Source organism: Ursus arctos, unplaced genomic scaffold (genome assembly GCF_023065955.2).
Source record: "Ursus arctos isolate Adak ecotype North America unplaced genomic scaffold, UrsArc2.0 scaffold_15, whole genome shotgun sequence".
Lineage (NCBI taxonomy): Eukaryota > Metazoa > Chordata > Mammalia > Carnivora > Ursidae > Ursus > Ursus arctos.
The window spans coordinates 62,409,717-62,415,716 of record NW_026622819.1 but is presented as its reverse complement, the minus strand read 5'-3'; positions in this window follow the sequence as shown (position 1 = coordinate 62,415,716).

Below are 6,000 nucleotides of genomic sequence, written 5' to 3'. Positions count from 1 at the left end.
CTGGCAGAGAGTTGCAGTTAGAACGTTTTGTGTTGCAAGTGACAGGAAAACTCAGGTCTGATTGGTTACATCATAGGGGAGTTTACTGAGTGATACAGTTTTCAAGTCTGGAGGTAGCACTAACATCAGGTGAGGCTTGGTCCAGCAACGCCAAAGATGTCACCAGAGACCTTGCTTCTCCCCATCTCTCTTGTCTGGCCTCCTTGACAGTGTCACCCTCAGGCTCCCCACAGAGCCTCTCCCCACCCCCAACCTCGTGCAGCTCCAGATTATCCCTTCCTGGTTGCAAAACAGCTGCCATCACTCTCATACCATGTCCTTTAGGGGAAGAGTGGAGATCTCTTCCAGGCTTGCTTTCCCAGAAACTCCAGGAACCTTCCCATGTCTCATTGACTCTCATTACGTTAACTGACCATCTCTGAACCAATAGCCACAGCCAGGAGGAGGGGATATGCTGGGTGGCCAATCAGGTGGTCCGCTCTTGAAGGTGGGTGTAGAATCAGTGCACCAATCATAGGCTGCGATATGGGACTGGTGGTCCCAAGGGGAGTTTGGAGGTCGGTTTCCAGAAGGAAGGAGGGATGGATTCTGGGGGCAAACCACAGATGTCCTAAACGTGGGGGAGGTAAGCCAAGCAAGCCAGCCACTGTGGGGCTTCCTGGACTTTTATAACAGCTTCTCTTCCTCACCAGAATGCAGTTACATGGGACTACAGGATGGGGTCAATCTCTGAATCCAGGTGCTGCCGGGTTCCGAAAGGACAAGAGTAACCACGTGAAACGCACTCCAGGCCCCACACAAAGTCATGGAAGGTTAGGGCTGGAGGAACCGTCAGCTCAGGGGTCTTAACCTAGGGTGCACAGACAGGAACCTCTGAAATTCCTTGCCAAACCCGCGGAGTCCCGTGTGTGCAGTTTCCGGGACAGAGGACCCACCACTTAATGAAGTTTCACAGGGGTCTGCAGCCCGAAGGAGGTTCACTGAGGTGGGCAGCCACGTGCTCAAGTTAGAACAAGAGCTGGAAGCAGAATCCAAAGAGAACCTGGGTCTCCCAGTTGCCGGCCCCTCTGGGCCTGGGTGGGATATCACCTCAACCTTCTCACGGTGGGCGCAGCCATCTACAGCCCTCCTTTAATCCCCCGCAAGTGCCCCACGGAGTAGCTGCTGTCCACATTTTGTGGGTGAGAAATTGCATGGTTTGGTCAAGGTCACAGTGGCATAGCGGGTTCAAGCCCAGGTCTGAGTCCACAGCACACCAAGCTGCCTCCATCGATTTTTTTGGTCCTTATTCCTTAGAGCGGCACAGTGATGGGAGATCAGGGGATGGGGGCTCAGAACGGCCAGGCTACAGCCTGGAAAAGGGAGCCCACTTTGGCTTTGCATCTAAGGACGCCCACCATGGGACCGACAGCCACCTGGCTTGGCTCTCTAAGAGCTGGGCGATTCTCAGCATGCTGCTTCACCTCTCAGAACTTCAAGTCCCTCAGCCTGAAGTGCGACCAACAACCCTTACCCTGCAAGGCTGTTTTGCGGGTCCCCATGGGTCCTCCTTGTGACAATATCATGTGCATGGCCAGACCCAATGCCAGTGAGAGGCTGCTCCTGCTCTTGGGGGACCTACGGTGTCTTTTAGAGGTCATCTCGTGGCTCACCGGGACCAGCTTCCCCACAGCTCACAGAGGAGGTGGAAAATCATTCCGAGTGACAGACTCGGGAAGGCAACCTGGGGAGAAAGTCACTTGGCCAGGTGAAACAGCTGTGGTGGGCTGGGATTTGAACCCAGGTCTGTCTGAGGCCAAAGGTGGTGCATTCCCCCCCACCCTGCCCCCCACCCTTGCTCTCCATAAGCCACAGGGCAAAGTCTTGTGCTGTTTAATTGAGGTGCCTGGGACCTCTACAAGGCTGGCCTGACCACCATTTAATTTAGACTTGTTCCTTGCAAGCCTGTCAAGGAAGAGCCAGGGGCCATGGCCTGGCTGGGGACAGCCTGGCCCAACCTCATTGCTCCTCTTGCCCTCCCGGACTGCTGCCCCCAAGTCACATCCAGCGCAGGGGTCACCGGCCCCATTGCCCACCGCAGACCCAGGCCGCCCTTGGGTCCAGCTCAGGAAGGGGGGCTTGGGGAGGCTTCCCACTCCAGTGTGAGAAGTCACCGCCACCACACACTGCTCTGAATGGCTTCAAAAGCCATAGAGCAGCAGAGAAAAATGACGGCAGGCGAGAAAACGAGCCACGGAGGAAATTAAGTCTCACCCAGGGAGCTGCGCGGCTTTCTGCTGACAGAGAGGGCCGGCTAGCTCATAAAACTAAACACTTAAACTCTCCTCTTTACAATAATTACAGCGCCTTGAACGCCTCTTCCCCCTGCCCCGCTGGCCCAGGCCTGCTCTGCCAGGGGCACCAGGAAGCCCCACAGGGGAGCAGGGCCTCCAGAGAGAAGGGATGGAGCCAGTGTGGCCACCGGAGCTCCAAAGCGAGTTAGAGCTGGATGGGACTTGGGGACCGGCTGCTCCAACCCCTTCATTGGACCAATGAGGAACCTGGGGGCCCAGAGAGGGTTTGTGACTAGGTGAAGGTCACCCAGCCAGATAGAGGTGGGACGGACTAATGCAGCTGCTCTCCCTGCGGGCAGTGAGACCCATTTCCACCGAACTGCTGCCTTAATCCCACAGACATTTCCCGATGCCCATCCGTGAACCCGACTCTGTGCCAGAGCCCAGTGAGAACACCAAGGGCCTGTCCTTGGCCTCAGTTAGAAAATGAGCTCCTGGGGCACCTGGGTGTCACAGCGGTTAAGCGTCTGCCTTCGGCTCAGGGCGTGATCCCGGGGTCCTGGGATCGAGCCCCACATCAGGCTCCTCCACTATGAGCCTGCTTCTTCCTCTCCCACTCCCCCTGCTTGTGTTCCCTCTCTCGCTGGCTGTCTCTGTCTCTGTGTCAAATAAATAAATAAATAAAAATCTTAATAAAAATAAAAAAAATAAAATAAATAAAAGAAAATGAGCTCCTGTCCTCCTCACACCACATCAGAATGATACCCTCCTGACTCCAGGAAGCCATCTGGGCAGACCTCAGAGCGGCAGCTCTGACGCCTTCTGCTAGGAGTGTCCTCCTTACCCCCTGGCCATCTGGGGCAACCCCAGAAAGACACTGACTAGAAGCTACCCAGCACCAAAGATCCTCAGGAGCTAAGGGCATGCCTGCCATCTAGGGCAGTGTCAGACTCCAAGCTGGAGAGGACAGGGCAAATGGCTCTCCGGGGCCTTTGACCCCGGCTTCTGTCTAGCTCTACCCCGCCTTCAGGGCTGCCCAGGGGCTCTGCTGCGGAGGGCCCCTGCCATCTGTGAGTCCACACCTGCTTCCCAGCCTGCTCACCCCTGCCTCCCCTCCCCACCGCCACTCCTCACTCTCGGACTCCTCCCCCTGCAACAGCCTTCCTTTCCTGCTTGGCGCACAGCCGTCTTCTGTACTTCCAACGCTCCCCTACTGGCCCCCTCCCTGAGTGAGGGACAGCTGTTGTTTTTTCCTGCAGGCATCATCCCCCTCTGCGTGACTACCCCTCCCCCTTCCCCAGTCCTTGAGGTCTGGAACATGCTGGGAGGGGGTAGGGTGGCGAGTGCCCCAGGCCTGGCCACCAGCATACCTCATTGCCTTGGTTACCAGAGTAGTTGAGAGAGAAATGGGGAGACCAAAGTCTCATCAAGGCCAATCCTGGGAGTACGGGGAGGGAGCCTCTTCCTGCTGGGACTGCTGAGCTCAGAGTGTAAGGCTGCCCCAGGACCTGACAGGGAAGTCGGTGGCAGCGGAAAGTGTCCAGAGATGGGGACTTACAACTTCCTGAGGACTTGTGGAGCACCTGGGTCCAGTGGTGCCTGAAACGATAGGAGTCAGGAAATAATCTTATTTATACTGATATTAATAATTATTGGATTATGTAGTGACATGATTATGTTTAAAATTACATAATTATCTATTAATTACTATTGTTGTTATTGTCATGGTGCGTATATTGTGAACGATCATTTTATTACTGCTCTCTTGCTTCAGCCAGTCTGAATTTAGTTTCCATCACTTGTAACTGAAAGATTCTGAGTCCTATGGCAAGACCCCCTGTGTAAGGACCCGGCTAACACTGTCATGGACTCTTCCCAGTTCCTTGCGAGAGAGAGAGAGAGAGAGAGAGAGAGAGAGAGAGAGGTCTCCGGACCTGCTGGGCCTGAGCTCTGGCTCTGTTACTCCCTCTGCAAGTGAAAACCTGGGTCTTCTTGGTTCGTTCAGCCACCATGGCCTGTCGGCCTGCCGCTCTGGGGACAACTGCATTAAGCAGAAGGGTCCAGCTGCTCCTGCCCAGGTTCCCAGAGGTCCATATCATGACTTTTCCCCAGACCCTGGCTCCCAAAAAGGTGAGCAAGAATACAGCGAACTTCGCTAGCCAATTGATGCTTCCAGTGGTGAATCATTGTCCGTGTAGATCTGTTCGCACGTCCGTTCTTGTGTTAGAAGGCACACTGGGCCATTGAAAATGAAAAAGGAAATTAGGGGTGAACATACGGTGGCCCCTGTTCTACCGGCCAGCCCAATATCCACTGTCCTCTTCAATCTCTTTGCCTGGATACTTTTCCTCTGGAACCACCCCTCTCAGGAGGTGGCCGCTTGGGACAGGCACCTACCTGGCCAAGGCTTGTCCACCCCCAGCCTGCCATCCCTGACATAATGATGTCAGGGTGGTCACGTGACCCTTTCCTCTGGGGTAGTCGGCCTGTAGAAAACAAATCTGTAGCTGCTGGGGAGCACATCAGAGAAAGAGGCCGATGAAAAATAAAACCAATGCAGAGGAAACAGACCTGGGTTGGGGGAGAGGAGCAGAATCCTAATGACAGCGTTTTCATGCCTGGATCCAGCAGTGCCTGATGCTGCAGCCCATACCCTTAGACTTCCCAGTTCCCTCATTTTCTTGAGTTGGTTTGAGTTGGGTTTCTGACTCTTGGAAACAAAAAAGTACAGATGAATGTAGAAAGGATTACAAAGAAGTCATTTTAAGGAAAGAAGAAGGACAACATTTTACAAGATGCCGAAGTCCTGTATGACTGGTAAACATAGTGGACAAGATCAATAGCAGGACACATGGACTATGAGAAGAGACCGGCCCTCTGTGCAAGCCAGGCTCTGAGGGGCTGGGTGAATAGAATGGTGCTTTTCTCTGTGCCTTTGGTGTACACCAGGACTCTCAAGTGACGGGAGAGCTTCCACCAGCCTCAGTTCCCACGTGGCTCTGTGCAACTTGGTTGACTGGCTCAGGTGTTTCCTCCTTTTCCTGTCAAAGGGAAAAACAGGAGGCACCATTAGTTAGCAGGGTCCTGAAGGCTGGCTGCTCGCCCCACTCCCATGTCCAGAGGGAAGAAGGGTGGGGGCTCCAGGCAGAGCAGGGACGTCAGTCCGGTTCCGCATGCATCCTGCTCCCAGGTCTTCCGGTACCACTCTCCGGGGTCCTGTAGACCCGGATGGGGGTGCCCTGTGGCCAGGGCCTCCAACATGGAGGCCCTGCCTGCCCCAGCCCACTCCCAGATACTGGGCTGGCCAAGAATTCTAACTGGAAAACACATTACCCCAGAAAACAATCGCTCTCAGGCCCCACGTTGTCAATACATTGCTTCTGGAGTCCTCTTTAGCTCTATTTCTCCTTTTTGCACAAAGAAAAGAAGACATAGATGGCTTTGAAAAATTCTCCAAAGAAGTTGCCAAAGGTCCTTACCTTCTAAATCCTCTGTGTCTCTGTCTGTGTCCTGTTTCTCTCCCTCCCTCCCTCCCTCTCTCTCCCTCTCTCTCTCTATTTTGTTACTGCATCACTGAGAGCATGTGTCATTCCAGGCTCACAGCAGCTCACTGCCAACTGAATTAAATCTAAAGTTTTGGCCCTGGTTCTAAGTGCCTCCTGGGCCATGATCCCCACGTCCCTTTCTAGAGCTAGGGGTTCCTATTCTAGGCACTCTGGCAGCTGGC